The 17,895-nt window shown below is 45.6% G+C and overlaps 1 protein-coding gene across 2 annotated transcripts in view; it reads left to right on the top strand.

Annotated features, from left to right (window-relative positions):
• Positions 1 to 1,158: 1,158 nt before the first annotated feature.
• Positions 1,159 to 17,895, top strand: part of tmem266 (transmembrane protein 266) — a 117,525-nt gene continuing 100,788 nt past the window's right edge. For both annotated transcript variants that reach the window (XM_069902549.1, XM_069902548.1), the window contains exon 1: positions 1,159 to 1,298. The gene's annotated coding sequence lies outside the window, so the exon portion shown is untranslated. The remainder of the gene's footprint in view (positions 1,299 to 17,895) is intronic.

Here is a 17,895-nt window from a genome sequence, read left to right as displayed (position 1 = left end):
TGTCTGTAGGTTCTCCCTGTGTCTGCGTGGGTTTCTTCGAGGTGCTCCGGTATCCTCCCACCCTTCAAAATGTATCAGGGGGTGAAATTGGGCATCTATGGCCTGTTTGTCCAATTAAAAAAACACATCTCTTCACCCTCTCCACACCTTTCCTGCAAGCAAAGTTACCAAAACTGAACACATTACTCCGAATGGAGCCTCACCAAGGTCTCACACGCCCTCCCAACTTCTATTCTCAAAGCTCTGACTGATGAAGGCCACTGGACCTTCAACCCTATCTCTCCACAACGTGTCTCAGGGATGTGCACGTTCTCTGCTCTAAAGACGCTTGATGAATACCAAAATGGAATGGATCTGAATGTGATATTGTTCTCTCTCGCCTGCTCGGTCACCCAGGTCGAATTCCAGTGATTTTTGGGGAACCTTTCGCGTTTCTAGAGACGTCAAAGAGACAGACGCCTCCTGATTAGGCATTGAACGGGGCCAGAACATCTACTGGCACACGGCAGATCAAACTCCAGTAAGTAGTGACTGACATGATCTGAATTCTTTGTATTCACACCACGACGCAGATCGCCAAGGTTCAGAAGAGTGTGGGTAATAAATGCAACGAGAAAGGTGGGGAGTTTCCCCCTTAAATAATTCCGTAGCGGGATCTGCGGCAACCCTTCCGAGCCCTCGCAGCGGCAGAATAAACACGGACAGAAGCAGAGGGAGGGGGTGGGGGGGTGGGAATAACCTCCGGGGATGACAACGCGGGGATTTAATGACCTAGAGCAATGTGAGCCCGTGCTTTCCGCTGTTGCAGCCTTGCCCCTGGCGGCTTCAGCACCCTGGCCAGCTCCCGCATCGCGTCTTTCTCCGGCACAAGGAAACCTCGCTCATTTGCTTGCAAGAAGGGGAGGAGGGAGACTCCCGTTGTTTTTTTTTACCCCCCCCCCTCCCCCTTGCATTTTTCATGCTTATTTTTGTACGTGTTTCTTTTTCCTGCCCCTGTCATTTAGTTAAATGATACAAATTGGAGGTGTGGGCGCTGGTGGATGTGTGAATAATTGATTAGAGGGTTTTGGATGGTGTGGGGGGGGATTGATCATCTCAGCTCTCCAGTGGAGATGACGCTAGCATTTTATCCCACTCCTTGTGCCTGAGTAAGAGAGAGGCAGCGGCCCGTGTCCACCGAGAGAGAGACTCCTTCGGGCCACTTCCACCGACTGAGCTCCACAACGGGCGCCGACACTCTCACCAGCCCAACCACAGGAGCCACGCTCGCAGGGGTCTCCAGGATGTGACAGGAGAAGGTAAGAGAGAGAGAACCTGCGTTGGGGGAAATCATGAAATAAATAGCTTCCCACCGTAGACCGATTTTATTGCTTGTGGGGGGGGGGGGGAAACGCAGCGTTCTAAAGATGTTATATAATGCCCCTTTCTGATATAAATAGCCTCGGGATTGAGATTTCCACAGACTGGGAAAAGCTTTTTGTATTTTCAAACATGAGTGGCGTTAATGTGTTCCTTCCCAGTTCCCATTTAGAATCTAAGAGAGAGAGAGAGTAGTATGGATATGTGTGAGAGAGGTGTGTGTGTGTGTGAGAGAGCGAGAGAGGTATGTGTGTGAGAGAGAGAGAGAGGTATGTGTGTGAGAGAGAGGTGTGTGTGTGAGAGAGGTGTGCGTGAGCGAGGTGTGCGTGAGAGAGAGGTGTGCGTGAGCGAGGTGTGCGTGAGCGAGGTGTGCGTGAGCGAGGTGTGCGTGAGCGAGGTGTGCGTGAGCGAGGTGTGCGTGAGCGAGGTGTGCGTGAGCGAGGTGTGCGTGAGCGAGGTGTGCGTGAGCGAGGTGTGCGTGAGCGAGGTGTGCGTGAGAGAGAGGTGTGCGTGAGAGAGGTGTGCGTGAGAGAGGTGTGCGTGAGAGAGAGGTGTGCGTGAGAGGAGTGTGCGTGAGAGAGGTGTGCGTGAGAGAGAGGTGTGCGTGAGAGAGAGGTGTGCGTGAGAGAGAGGTGTGCGTGAGAGAGAGGTGTGTGTGAGAGGTGTGCATGTGCAAGAGGAGGGTGTGTGTGCGTGCGCACACGTGCGTATGTACCACCTCCCTTTTGACCAGGTTATATTCTGGGCCCTGCAGCTTACTCTCCCCCAATGATACAGATCGGAAGGCATCAGCTGTGTAGAAAGTGGGGAAGATCGGTTCAGTGTCTGGCACGGTTGCCAGCCAGAAAGTGGCAGGATCCATGAATCTTCTTAAAATCACTTTGATTAGAAACCTGCTTCCAATATTGGATCATAGCCCACAGAGAGTAGCAAAACCTTTAAATATAGATTCATAACTATTAAGGCAAGTCACGTGAGGAAAATATTTCTTTCAGCCCTGACATTTTTTCCCCCCAGCCAGGGAAGCTTTTAATTCCTTTGATGACCACACTCTTTCTTTCAACTTCTGTACTAAGCAGGAGAGAACTTGGCAATAATCCTACATTCATGAAAATGGTTAACCTTGCCTTTCCTCTTTGCTAGCTCCCCACAGAGGGCAACATTGAAGGATTGGGGGGGGGGGGAAATAGGGTTGGGGAGGGCTAGTGGATGGGAGTTCAGGAGGAAACACTTCAAACCGTGCAGTTTGGTGCATGTGACTTGACCAGAGGTTGGAGGTGCTAGTACCAAGTGCGAGGGGCAGAGAGGAAACATTTGTGACTTTATCTGCAGCAGTAGTTTAAAAAAAGGGAGAAGCAAAAATAAAATCTGTAGATGCTGGAATCTTAAATGAACAAGAAGTTGGAGGGATTCGGTGGATCAGGGTGCATCCATGATTAGAAACAGTCAGTGCTTTGGGTTGAGACCCTTGGTGTTGATTAAGGGTCCCAAACTGAAATGGATGCTCCTTGACCCCGTTGAATAGAAGCTCTATCGAGGACATCCTGACCAGCTACTTCATAGCGTGATACGGTTGCTCCAGTGAAATGGATCAGAGATAAATCCATAAGAGAGGATCACTGGAGTCTTCCTCCTCTCTCAATCAATGAGATCTACCGGGATTGTCGACTGAAGAGGGCACGTAAAATCATTGAGGACCCCTTCCACCCTGCACACAGCATCTTTCAGCTGCTCAGGTCAAGGAAGAGGTCCAGGAGGATCAGAGCCAGCACCACCAGGCTGAGGAACAGCTTCTTCCCACGGGCAGTGAGAATGCTGAACGACCAAGGGAACTGCTCACACTGACCCTCCAAGACCCTCCTATTCAGGAGACAATATTTTTTCATTTATTTGCATAGATGAATACTTGTCCTGTGTGTGTTATATCTGGTTATGTGTCAGTGTGTTTTGCACTGAGGACTGGAGAACACTGTACAGTCAGATGACAATAAAGTTGACTTGAGTGAATCTCGCAAAACCAGGGGAGCCACGAAGAGATTGAAATGCAGGTAATGCCTGATACTATTTGACACAACGTTTATTTTGGACTAGGTCAGAATTTTCCTCGTTTGTCAGCCTACTGCCTTTGCACTCTTCCCAAAATTCTTTTCTTCTTGATCTCTCCCAACCTCCAGTCTTTTTGGCATGCTCTTCATTTCCTGCCGATTATCCTCCGAATATAATTAGCACAATTAGGAGGAAAATGATGGCATTTATTCAACCTTTCCAATGTGCTATGAAAGACCATGTTAATTAATGAATGAGTTATTATGACTGGTAAATCAGCAAGCTGACACATGTGGCTGATACCTGTGGGTGATGGATGGTTCTGGCTGAAAACCCCTCACAGTTCTCCTGTTCCCATGTTTTGCATTCTGTTTTTCTCTAACTAACATATCTGAGCTTACACACAGAGATGACAATGCCGAAACATAAGCCACGCAAGCCCATGCCTTCAAACATGAAATTTCATTCTTAAAGTCCTCCTTTTAGGCATTGTTTTAAGTAAAAGTTGGAGAAATTTAACAAGTCAAACATAGCAAAGATAAAGATACGTCACCAACATTTCGGACTTCATCAAAATATGAGCAAAATGTAGGCAGGCACCCGAACAAAATGATGGGGGGGGGAGCACAGGCAGGATGCAATAGGAGGGTAAGGGAGGGCACACCAGCAAGCAAGGGGAGGGGGGGTTCCTCCATGTCAATGAAACACGAAGAAGGCTCGCCAGCGGCTATACTTAGTGAGGAGTTTGAGGAGGTTCGGTATCGCCACTGAAGACTCTTGAAAACTTCTGCAGGTGGACTGCGGAGAGGTTTCTGTCTGGTTGCCTCACCGTCTGGTACGGAGGCGCCAACACTGGACAAGAAAAAACTCCGAAGGATGTTAACTCTGCCTGCGGCATCACTGGCACCAGACCTCACTCCATCGAGGACATCGACAAGAGGTGGTGTCTGAAGAAGGCAGCCTCTATCCTCAAGAACCCCCACCACTTCATTCTGCTACCATCGGGGGGGGGGGTGGGCAGGGGAGAAAGGGACAAGAGCCTGAAGGCAAGACAAGGTCAGCTTCTTTCCCCCTCAGCCATCGGTATCCTGAATGAACAATGAACCCCAGGCCCTGCCTTGCTTTGACTTTTCATGCACTATTTTATTTTATTGATTTTGTCAGGTGGTTGACATCAATGTTTGCTCTGTGACAAAACGACGAACTTCCTGATGTGTTCATGGCAACAAGTTTTGATTCCGACAATTTCAGAATGAAGTTGTGAGTGGTTTCTTGCATGCAAGCCTTGTTCCTTTCTATGCAAATTCCAGAACACTAAACCTGAGTTCTGCCCACTTCACCTTATTTTCTTTCCAGCAACAAGAAGCATTTTTTTCCAAAGAGCTTGGCAAGATGTTGTGTCCTAACGTGAGCAGAAAGAGGTTGGGATTGAAACAAATCTGGTGATAATTAATTTGCAGAAGTCCAAATGGTGTGAGATGATCTTATAAAAGTCCAGTTATACCTCTTGGCATTGATATATTCAAGAATTAGACCCATGCAACATTTCTCCTCTTACTGGAAATCTTCAACCCTCAATGTATTTATTGTCACGAACAAGTCACGGGATTCGTTGTTTTGTAGCAACGTCACAGGGCAAACATTCATCTAAACCCCCTTACAAAATAAATGAAAATAGTGCTGGAAGAAGTCGGATTAATGCAGTGTCTGTGATTCATTGTTTATTCTGGAATCTGATGGCAGCGGGAAAGAAGCTGTCCTTGTGTCTTTACGCTCCTGTACCTTTTTCCTGTTGGTAGCAGAGTGAAGAGGGTGCGGCCTGGGTGGTGGGGGGGGGAGGGGTCCCTTGAGGATAGAGGCTGCTTTCTTAAGACACCAGCTCCTGTCGATGTCCTCGACGGAGTGAAGTCTGGTGCCCGTGATGTCGTAGGCCGAGTTAACAACCCTCTGGAGTTTTTTTTTTAACTTGCCCTTGCATTGGCATCTCTGTGGCAGACAGAATGCTCTCCATGGTACACCTGTAGAAATTTCTGAGAGTCTTCGGTAGTACTGAATGGTGTAATGGGGCTTTAAATAAATTTGCTCAAGCACTCTTGGAGCTGAGATAGTCTTAGGTAATGATCGTGTGGCTGATTCAAGCCTCCAACAAACCTGTTGTCAGCCAGAGCCCTAATTTGTACTTCCATGAAAAATGGTTGGAGTTACGTGGTTAATGTAGCAGTTAGTGCAATGCTATCATGGTGCCAGGGACCTGGGTTCACATTGCCACTGTTTGTAAGGAGTTTGTACTTTCTCATCCTGTCAGTGGGTCTCCTCCAAGTGCTCCAGTTTCAGATTTATGGTCAGGGTACATACGTGACATCACATACAACCCTGAGATTCTTTTTCCTGCAGGTGCGGCAGAATTGCCACTAATTGGTCGTGCAAAAAATAAACTGTACACAGTGTGCACATATAAACAAATAAAGAAATGTAAAAAAACTGTGCAATACAGAGAGAGAGAGAGAGAAAATCAATAAAGTGCAAATGTAAGACTCCTTAAATGAGCTCCTGATTGAGTTTGTTGTTGAGGAGTGTGATGATGGAGGGGGAGCAGCTGTTCCCGAACCTGTTGGGGCAAGTCTTGTGGCCCCGAGACCTCTTTCTTGACGGCAGCAGCGAGAACAGAGCGTGTGCTGGGTGGTGCGGATATTTGATGATCACTGCTGCTCTCATTCCTCATAGATGTTCTCGATGGTGTAGAGGGTTCTGTCTGTGACATCCTGGAGTTGCTCAGGGTATTGGTGACCCCAGACCAGACCACGATGCAGCCGGCCAGCACAATCCATATAAATTTGCCAGTATTTCAGATGTCTTACCAAACCTCCGCAAACTCCTGAGGAAGTCGAGGTGCTGACGTGCTTTCTTCATGTTATTTGTGTGTTGGGTCCAGGAAAGATCCTCCAAGATAGTGACTCCCAAGACTCCCCGCCTCTGATCCCCCACTGAGCACTGGATCGTACCCCTCTGGTTTTCCCTTCCTGAAGTCAACAATCGGCTTCTTGGTTTTAGTGCCATTGAGTGTGAGGTTGTTGTTGGTGGACTATCCGGCCATGATTTCAAACTCCCTCCCTTTTTGTACAGCCCACGACCGTGGTGCCGTCAACGAACTTGTAGACGGTGGTGGTGTTGTCGTACCGAGCCACACAGTCATCGGTGTAAAGTGAGTAGAGCAGGGGGGCCAAGAACGAAGCCCTGTGGTGCTCCCACCCTTTAAAATGTATGAGGGGGGGTTGCAGTCTAATTGGGGAGCTTGGTCAAAGGATTATGAGCCAGAAGGATTTGTTACTGTGCCTGCAAGTCTAAGTTTAAAATTTAATTTAAAAATTTAAAATTTAACAATGTGCAATTTCCAAAATGCTGATCAAAAATCCCAGGGACCCGAGCAGTGAATTATTTTAATCTGTCCAAGTATGCCAGGGAGACTAATTTTTTTCATCTTACCACCCCTCATAACAAAAACATAATTTTGCTTATTCTATAATTGGGGAGATCAGCTCCCGTTGACTACGATCGAGAGGGTGGGGTGGGTGGGGGTGGTGAGGGATTTAGATGAGGCTAAGAAAATGCTTCAGCTGTCAGATAATTATATAATGCAGTCAATTATAATTTTTGATTTCACTACACACCAGGAAGCAGTAAAATTACCATAATTGTGTAATAAATAAAATGTATTTCAAGTATAGTTTTAAACTGCTCCTTTCAGCTGCACAAGGAATATGCTGAACCTCAAATCCTTTTCAAGTACATAGTGTGACCTTTTTTTAAGAAAAAATAATGTTGATGTGGAGTGAATTCTGCCAGAGCATGCGTTCATGGTGGGAACTTGCCTCCCGCAAGGATAAGCAAGAACTGGGGTTAGTCTCGCGTCAGAAATCGTGAAAGTAGCAGACGGTCATATAAGAGCCACCTGTTAACCAGTGTCTTTCGATGAAGGGACTCTGCCATCCTTGCCCTGTCTGGCCTGGAGCTGTGAGCATGACCTTAGTTCAGGGCAATTTTGGGTGAGCAAGAAAGGTTGACAGCTTGCGAATGAATCAACTTAGAATAAAAAGAATTAAAGGTTATGCTGACAGGAAGGTCATGCAACGTGAGTTCCACAAGAGGGTGACACAATTAGCGTAACGCTGTTACAACGCCAGCGACCTGGGTTCGAATCCCGTGCCATCTGCAAGGAGTTTGTTTGTTCTCCCAGCGTCTGCATGGGTTTCTCCCATGGTGTCTGGTTTCCTCCCATCATTCAAAAAAAATGTGTGGGGGTTGTAGGTCAATTGGGCGGCACGGGCCTGTTGCCGTGCAGTATCTCAGTATGGATGTATGTCGCACAGAGAGAGTTGCTTCAGTCGGTTTTGTAACAATAGGCTGCATAACGCAATAGTCAATAGTTTGTTGCTGCCCTGCTCCAGCCACCCACGTTTAGTCCTCATCTGTCTGTGTGGAGTTTTCACGTTCTCACTAATGATCACGTGGATTTTTATCCAGTTTCCTCTTGAGCAAGTTGGTCAGTTAATTGCTTGCTGTCAAGGGGAGAGCAGGATTTTGGGTTTTTTTTGGGGGGGGGGAGGGGTTGATGGGAACGTGGGTTACAAGAAAAAAATCAGTGGGGGAAATAGGAATAATCTGTGAGCGGGAATGTCCAATGGGCCGAGTGGTCTTTTTCTCTGTTCTGGTGGAATATGGTGCCAAGGGGAACTCATTGTCCATCAGAGTTTATCCGTGGAGACCGAAATGATGACAGAAGGCATGGTTACTGTGGTGCGCTGTTAGCCAGAATCAGACACACACAAGGTAAAGACTGTACAACAGGCTTTAATCCACAAAGACTTCCGCAGAGCCAGGCTGGCTGCGGCTGCCGCAACTCAGTGTGAGGCCTCGGGAGGCCAGCGCAGGCTTATATCCTGGAGGGTGATTGACACCCGACTGGGTGGGGCTTGATCCATTCAGGCCAACTGATTGGCAGCCGGCCAAGTGTTGTCCTGTCCCCTTACACTCCTGCAGGTACAGAGGTTTTACCCTGCAGTGGGCCGGTGGTGTACCATCACAGTTACCCTTTGAGGGAGTGTCCATATCTCTCTTTGTGGGAAAGAGGGGAAGGTTACATCAGAGAGGAAGGAAAACAAGAGAGAAAAACATTGGATCTAATTGGTAACAAAAGGTCACATGAGGGCCAAAGCAGATTTGATGAACAGCTGAATAGGGAAACGGTAGAGCTGAAACTGCAGACCCAACACTTTGGGCAGGTGTGCTCCCAATCCGTTCATTTCCCGAGTGGCTTGGAAATTCATCGTCTGTTAACGTTAAACGTCAGTGTGTGGTATTCCACTCCACAGTTCAGCTCTTCAGTGGAACGAATTTCAAAGGGAAAATTAACACCGTTAACCGACGATCAATTTCGAGGAAAATGTCTCTGTAAGAAATCCCTTTTGAAGCAGTCATTGACGGTAAATTCTGTTTTAAAGAGAAAGCCTCACCATCAGTGCCCCACTCAAAAAAAGAGCAACAAAGCTGTTTGGAGAAGACAAATAGAGCTGCTTTTAAAAGATGACAAATTCACTAGGATGTCTTTAAAAAGAGAGTTTCCCTTTCAGAACCCCAACTGAGGAATTAACGTCTCAGGTAACGTCTTTAGAAAAGTAGAAAGACATTCCATCAGGAGTCATTTTTAAAGAGTTTTCTTTTAAGGTATGAATTCCCATTAATGAGTAATGGCTATTGGAGCTGACGACACAGTCTTAAGGAGTGGGTTGACAGTGGCAGTGAGCAATGAGTGTGGATGTGATGCCATTGGTTTTTGTTGGATTTCCCGCTTCATGTTGAAGATAAACTCTGATATTTCTAAATCTTAGTGTATTTGTCTCTTTTAGCCTTTACTTTCCCGTTTTCCAATTGGCCCTGGGAAAGATGATATCGTTCTCCACTCGGGTCCCATCTCCAAGGTAATGTGAGATTGACCAGGAAATAATTCAGATTGAGCTTCTAGATTCTATATCAGCCATTCTCAACGGGTGTGGGAGGGGGGGGGGGGGGGAGGGCCCACAGCCCATTTCACCTCCCGAGACCATTTTTTTATGTAGTTGGTGGGAGAGAAGTACGGAAGAAACCAACTGCTTCACAGGGAAGGGGGCTCAGCAACATTGAGCAGAGTTCAAATTAATGGTCAGAGAACAAACATGACATCACACACATAACCCTGAGATTCTTTTTCCTGTGGACGAGGCAGAATTACCACTACTGGCAGGGCAAAAACTGACACGCCTGTAAACAAATAGAAATCTAAACAAACTGCAACACAGAGAGGAAAAAAAAAAATCAATAAACTGCTCAAGAGTTCTTAAGTGAGTCCCTGATTAAGTTTGTGGTTGAGGAGTCTGATGGTGGAGGGGGAGCAGCTGTTCCTGAACCTGGGGGTGCGAGTCTTGTGGCACCAATACCTCTGTCCTGATGGCAGCAGCGAGAACAGAGAGTGTGCTGGGTGGGGTGAGTCGTTAATGATTGCTGCCGTTCTCCAACCCTGTAGACATTCCTGATGGTGGGGAGGGTTTTGGCTGTGATGTCTGGGCCGTGTTCACTACATTTTGCAGGGCTTTACGCTCAGGGGTATTGGTGTCCCCGTACCAGACCGTCAGCACACTTTCCACCACTCATCTGTAGAAATTTGCAAGTATTTCCAATGTCAGAGTCATAAAGGGGCCATAGCTAAAAAAGGGTTGAGAAAGGCTCGACACCCTAGTCAAAGGCTTTTTATTCTGGCCTAAAATACACTTGCTTTCTCGCTTTTCCACTTTCAAATAAGTGCAACCCTAAATTCCATCTGTTTCTCCTTCCTCAGCACTTTGTTTGTGCCCCAACTGCAGGGATAATTTGGTTGCTTTGTTCTCTCCCCTCCATAGCCAATAAAAAGGTTGCAAATGGCTGCTGTTTGTTACAGTCTCCATTCCTTTCCAGTGCAAGGCCTTGGGTTTTGTCTTCCTCCAGGGTGTGGGGGACTTCCTTCCATTGGGAGCTACCACGACGTTGGAAGAATGGCAAAACACACACAATACTATAGACCGCAGGATTTAGACGTGCAGCATGAGAACAGGCCCTCCCTTGCCTATAAACCCATGCCCCCCCCAATCACATCCAATTAACCTACAACCCCTATAATTTTTGAAGGACTTTCTTGCCTCTGTGAGTTTTGGTCTCACTCCATTTAAGAGAAGTTTGGATAGATTTCTACAGAGTAAGGGAATTGAAGGATATGGGGAAAAGGCAGGTGGGCGGAGATGAACCCATCATCAGATCAATGGCAGAGCAAGCTCAGTGGGCCTGCTCCAACCTCTTATGCTCCATGAACTTGCACATAAAAGCTGATCCCGATTCCGTGTGGGGAAGGGTGCAGCGATGGAGGTGCTTTGAGGCTCCAGTAACTCAGTAGTTAGAGCACTTGTCTTGTAAACCAGGGGTCGCAATTTCGTTCCTCGCTGGGGCCTCATTTCTGTGAAGGGCGCAGGACAAAGTGATGACTGTCTTCCATACGGTAGAGTTCATGTATGTTACATTCTAAATGTAGCATTACATGACAATAATGAAATCTTTAACTTTTTTTTAAAAAATGGGGTTGGACTCCCTTCTCAGGACAAGAAATATTTAAAAGTTTTAAAGATTTAGACCAGGGGTGTCAAACTCAAATTCACAGAGGGCCAAAAGTCGTGGGCCAAACTAAATATTTATTGAAAATTTTCAACATCTGCGTGTTTTCTCTTCTTTCAACATATGTAATGTTAAACTTTTTCTTATTAAAATAAATGTTTAATAATAGTTTTGGTTAAACTCTTTCCAGAAGAAGCATTAACAAATGAGAAATAAAATATTCAATAAATAATATTTCTCTCTAGTCTTTAAGCTCCTTTTAAATGTTTTTTTTCTACAAGCCAACAAGTCAAAAAAAACACTTGCTTCAATGAAAATCCAATCTTTCAACTATGAACAGTCCAGAGTTAACCAAAGAAAATATGAATCCAAGCTTCGCTTGCTCCACTGTGATTTACTCTGATGCACCTGGGTCTAAACCAGATACTTGGCATCTCTTCTTAGATGCAAGTTCATCAAACTGTGAGGTCAGAGTCTGCCTCCCACCTGTCTTGTAAGGTCCTGTTTTCTGTCTTTCGTTTGGCCATTTTTCGTAAGGGGTTTATTACATGTGAGTTAGGCGACAGGTCGCAGATACTAATGAAAGTAAAGAGAGGAGGTGGGGGCGATTAGCGGGCTGACGGGCCGGCGCCAACGCATTTGCAAAGCATTCTGGGATTTGTAGTATTAGCTGTGCATACGCTATACTGGTGCGGCGGCCAGCGGGCCAGCTCTAATACATATTTGATATGATCTTGCGGGCCAAATATAATTATATCACGGGCCAAATTTGGCCTGTGGGCCTGAGTTTGACATGTGTGATTTAGACCTACACCACAGTAACAACTCATTTCTGCTCACTAATCCATTCTGCCTAATTTACACCCCATTAACTCACACCCCCGGTACGTTTTGAACCGTGGGAGGAAACTGGAGCCCCCGCAGACACAGGGAGAACGTCTTAGCGGCAGCGCGGGATTCGAACCCAGGTCCGGCCCCAATCACTGGCGCTATAAAGGCATTGCGTTAACTACTGCGCCAACCGCACCACGTTTTTTACATTGTCAAAGAAGAGGATGGGGATTTCTCTGCGTTTTCATTCCTTTAGTATTTATCACACAATCACAGCAACAAGAGCCCACCAAATATCCAGAGTGATGGAATTGACTTAAAAATGTTTGTTACTGCATTTCATTCAGAAAGTATTGATTTTCAACTCCATGATACTCTTTAAAAAGGAACATTGTGAAAAAACCTTTGGGCAATTGAGGCACTTTTTACAAACATGGGCATCTCAATATCTTCACAATTTATGAAGGGCTTTAACAAAGTCATTGTTATAATGGAGAAAATATATGCTATCTTTATTAATGGAGTAATGTAGGAACCACTATATATTTTATTGATGAATAAGTATCTATTATTAATATGGTCAGTACATTAAATCAGAGGGTTCGATATCAGAATCGGGTTTATTGCATTGCACACGTGCCATGAAATTTGTTGTTTTGGGACAGCAGTATTTGGTAGAACAAGGTGCAAAATTGCTATAAATTATTATCCCGCAAAGACAAGATTTAAAAAAAAAACTAGTGCAGCAAAGAGAAAAAGCCTGTGGTTCAGATATCTGATGGTGGAGGGCAAGAGGCTGTTTTTGTAGCGTTGAGTGCGTGTTTTCAGACTCCTACACCACCTTCCTGATGGCCTGGGTGTTGGGGGTCCTTGATGTTAGAAGCTGCTTTCTTGAGGCACCGCCTTTTAAAGATGGGTTTAATGGAGTGAAGACTAATGCCCATGATGGCGCTGACTGAGTTGACAACCCTCTGTAGCCTGTTCCCCTCCTGTGCATTGGCACCTCTGTACCCAACAGCGATGCCACCATTCAGAAGGCTCTCCACAGTACACCTGTAGAAATTTTCAGGAGTCTTTGGTGACATACCAATGCTGAAGATGAGTAATGCAGTGTGTACCAGAACATACAGTGGGTAACAGGGAAATGAGTCACAAAAAATAATCCACAATTTGTCCAACTTTGAATTAGTAAGGACATTTAAGCTAGTTCCAGTGCCTTAACTGAATTAGCCTCAGGGCTTCTTTTGCCAGAAGTGAACACTGAGTTGGAGGAACTCAGTGAGGAAAAATGGGCAGTCGATGTTTTAGATCTGGACATTTTACATCTGGACATTTTACATCTGCCAGGCGAATGTCCGTGGGTGGGTTTGGAAGACAGTACAGGGATGGGATGAGGTAGGCAATATCAAATGGGGAGATACACTTCCTGGGCTGACTATTGATCAGTGCTGGCAGAGAGGGTGGACCAGGAGGCTGGCTGGGGCGAGACTAACAGGCAGAGGGACAGAAAATGTGAAGGGTGTGGGGAAAATAAATAAGACAAATAAGCAATTTAAGATTCATCCGAGAGGTGACTTGCTCCAGGGGCTTTAGAAGAATGAGGGAGGATCTCGTAGAAACATTCTGAATATTGAAAGGCACAGAGAAACATTTTATTGCATAGTCTAGGACAAGAGGACACAACTTCAGGATTGAAGGGCATCCGCTTAGAACAGAGACGCGGAGGAATTTCTTCAGCCAGAGGGTGGTGAATTGGTGGAATTTGTTGCCACAGGTGGTCGAGGAGGCCAGGGCATTGGGTGTATTTAATGCAGAGATTGATAGGTTCGTTATTACCCTGGGCATCAAAGGTTATGGGGAGAAGGTCGGGGAGTGAGTGGGGGAAAGAATCAGATCATGATTAAATGGTGGGGTAGATTTGATGGGCTGAATGGCCTATTTCTGCTCCTATTTTTTGTGTTCATATGGTCTGATTTCAAACTTTAATCGTAAAAATCTAAAATGTATAAATATAGAATGTTCAAGTTAACATTTTCACATCAATTAATGTTACTCCCTTCGATTGATAAGAGCATTTTATCAGTTATCATTTCATTTACACACAGTTAAACATACTTCAACTAATGTGTGTGGACAAAGTACCTCGTGAAAGATGGCCACCATTGTAACGTAGGGCATACAAGCACACCCATGGGCATCATTGTTCTCAGTGCCTTGGTGGACTATTTGATTCGCTGTAGTTCTGGAGTCACACTTGTGCCTTATTAGAGTAAAGATGACAGACTTCCTTCCAGGAAGGATATCACACCAAAGTTTCAGCCCTTGATGCTTCAAGTTCAAGTTTATTACCATTCGATCAGTGCAATACAACCCAGCGAAACGGCGTTCTCTGGTGCCCGACGCAGAACATTGCAAAACACACACCCACAGACAACCAATCTATATGCTCAGTACATTCATACATCTATAAAAATAAAAATTCGGAACAAAGAGTAGAGTCACCGAGAGTTGTTTTAACGGGCGTTCAGCAGTCGCAATGCCCGTGGGAAGAAACTGTTTCTCAGCCTGGCGGTTCTGGCTCTTTCTCCCGATGGAAGTTGCTGCGTGCGGGGTGGTAGGAGCCCTTCCCAATTTTTGCGAGCCCTCCCGAAACAGCGATCCTGGTAGATCAACTCGATGGGAGGGAGGCGACCAGGAAACCCGAGAGAACTCTGGTCCCACCCTGCCACATCCATCCTTGAAATAGTGACGTGGAATCTATTCCATCCATCTGAGGTTTCACTCAAGGCCAAGGTTTAGTGTCTGATCCAAGAGAACACTTCAGTACTGCTTCAGTAACATGTTGAGTGGCAGGCTTAAGCCTCGAGAGTCACACTTGAACGCACAACCCCTTCTGACTGAGAGGTGAGGATGTTAGCACCTGAGCCACAGGCATTGCTGTGGAGCTGGACTGGAGGAGAACTCCCTCAGTACTGCAGTGAATTATGGATTACATGCTCAAATCCTGAAGTGGGCTTTAAAGCAATAGTCTTCTGACGCAGAGGGGAGCACTCGACAAATTGAGACAAGCTTAGACTTGGTGATAGAAACAGGTGAATTCCGAACACATTGAAATTATGAATTATTCGCAATTTTTGCAGGCGGTAATGTTTAAATTGGGTTAAAGTCCGAATTACAGTAGCGAACACAGGAAACTGATGGTACATTGTTTGTTTCTTGACACATAAAAGTGTTTGTTCATTAATATTGCAGCAGTAATTTCTGTGCTAAAATACTTATCGAGCTGGATATTAATTTAGAATTGAAATGCATTATTTGGATTTCCATTATTAAGAATCTAGTGGGGAACTGAATGTTAGCTATTTTGCAAGTCTGCATCAGCCTTATTTCATTTTAGCACGATTTAATTTCAGTGTTGCTGTGGTTCCCGGAACTGGTGTAGCATTGCTAGAAGTTAAATCGAATCTTACTGCCTTGTCGCAAACCCACTGCAGCAGTTGTTGCAAGAGTTACTGCCAATTTAACAGCATTTTAAGAGTGGTTTTTGGGACTTGAAGCTGGAGTTGATCACTTGCTCTTCGCCAGACTGTTTTGTCATTCGATGTCAGGAGCTAATCCGATGGTAACTGCAACTCTGCATTCCCGTGTACGACCCAGTGATTATTGGGTGGGGGGCGGGGGGATCAGAGATGGAGAGGGTGAGCAAATTTAAGTTCTTGGGAGTCACTGATTTTCCTGGATCCAACACACGAATGGTGTTCTGAAGAAAGTAACTCAGTGCCTCTATTTCCTCAGGAGTTTGCAGAGGTTTGGAAACCCTGGCAAATTGCTCCAGAAATTTCTACATCACGGTCGGGTACAGAGATACCCAATGATCCTGAGCATAAAGCCCTGCTAAAGGCAGGGGACGCAGCTCAGGACATCTTAAGGAAAACCCTCCCCACCATCGGGAACACTGCCGCCGGAGAGCAGCAGCCATCATCAAGGATCCCCACCACCCAGCACAGGCTCTGTTCTCGCTGCTGCCATCAGGAAGGAGGTCTCGGTGCCACAAGATTTGCACCCCCAGGTTCAGGAACAGCTGCTCCCCCTCCACCATCAGACTCCTCAACGACAAACTCAATCAGGGACTCATTTAAGGACTCGTACTTTTGCACTTTATTGTTTGCTTTTTTTTCCTCTCTGTGTTGTACAGCGAGTCGTTGGCATTTCTTTATTTGTTTACATGTGTAGTTTTTTTTTGCACTAATTCTGCCTCGCTGGCAGGAAAAATAATGTCAGGGTTGTATGTGATGTCATCTATTTACAATAAATCTGAAATGTTAATCTGTGCACCCGCAGTAACCCGTCAAGCCCTCGCTTGACGATAATCTGCTTTACAAATACAGTAGAAGTCCAAAACTATGGATGCCAGAAATCTGGACCATCTGAGAATCTGGACTTTTCAAAAACTCTCATACTATTTAAATGTGGCGGGCTTTTGTGTGCGTGCCTGCATAAGTGCCACAGATGCACAGCAGAAACAAGTGACCACGCTTAATGTAGGTAATCCATCACAAAGAAATCCATCTGTATACTGTATTTTTCTTTTATAATGTTCACTTTTAAACAAAATTTCAAGCCTTACACTTTTTTTCTGAAGTGCAAAATTTTTATGTTCACATTTTTTGTCAAGTTTTTTTAATTTAGACATACAATCCATTTTGGGCCAGAACTCAGTGCCGCCCAATTTACCCTCCATTACGTTTTTGAAGGGTGGGAAGAAGCTGGAGACCCTGGGGAAAACCCATGCAGATGTGGGGATAACGTGCGAACGCCTTTCAGACAGCACAGGATTCGAACCCCAGTCCGGTCCCGATAGCTGCCACTGTAAAGGTGTTGCGCTAACCGCTATGTCAACCAGGCCTTCCCTAAGTGTTGTTTATTTTTCTTTAGAACTGCTCGTTTTGATAAATGAACCACACTATTCGCTAATGAATAAACTATTAAAATTTATCTGTTCAATTCTTCTTTATTCCTCCTTAAATTTGAATTTTAAATGTACTGCCCGATCCAATCCCTGAGAAGACCGGATTTTAGGACTTCTTCTGTATTCCAAGTCATTGCTTCCATCACTCTGAAGAAAGCATTCCTCAAAACTCTCTGAGAGGCAAAATTTCACCTCATCTTTGACCTCAATGGGCAACCCATTAATTTTTAAACAGTGACCCCATCCCCCTCATTTCAGGACATCCTCTTCACGCCGACTCTGTCAAGATCCCTTAGGATTTAATTTGTTTCACTCATGCCCCCATTCACTCTTCTCAACCCCAATGGCTGAACACTTAGCCTGTTCAATTCCCCCCAATTCAGAAGTGGCCAGACTCAAAATCAGAATTTATCGTCGTGAACACGTCACAAAATTTGTTGTTTTGCAGCAGCGTTACAGGGGCAGAATTGCATTCCTTTAAAAAATTAGTGCAAAAGAAGAGAAGTTGTGGTAGTGTCGGTGGTTCATTGTCCGTTCTGAAATGTGATGGCGGAGGGGAAGAAGCTGATTCTGTACTATTTGGTGTTTATCTTCAGGCTTCCTTCCTGCTGGTAGCAGTGAGAAGAGGGCATGGCCTGGGTGGTGGTGGGGTCCTTGAGGATAGAGGCTGCACATCGCCTCTTGTAGATGTCCTTAATGAGATGGAGACTGGTGCCCGTGATGGCGCTGGCTGAATGCTCTACCGCCTTTTCCTGTCCTGTCCATTGGCACCTCTGTACCAGGCGTTGATGCAACCAGTCAGAATGCTCTCCATGATACCCCTGTAGAAATTTACAAGAGTCATGGGTGATGTACTAAATCACCTCAAATTGCAGTCAACTTTGGGTCAGGAGACTTTTATCTCATTTATCCTGTCCTGACCATTACTATCCATGGATGCTGGGGGACCCACTCAGTCCTCCAGCAGCCAATTAGACTGGACAACGAAGATTTTGCTTCCTGAACATTTTTGGCTGCTG

This window comes from Narcine bancroftii, chromosome 11 (genome assembly GCF_036971445.1).
Source record: "Narcine bancroftii isolate sNarBan1 chromosome 11, sNarBan1.hap1, whole genome shotgun sequence".
NCBI classification, from domain to species: Eukaryota; Metazoa; Chordata; class Chondrichthyes; order Torpediniformes; family Narcinidae; genus Narcine; species Narcine bancroftii.
Note: the sequence above shows the minus strand (reverse complement) of the source record. Positions and strands in the feature narration are given on the sequence as shown.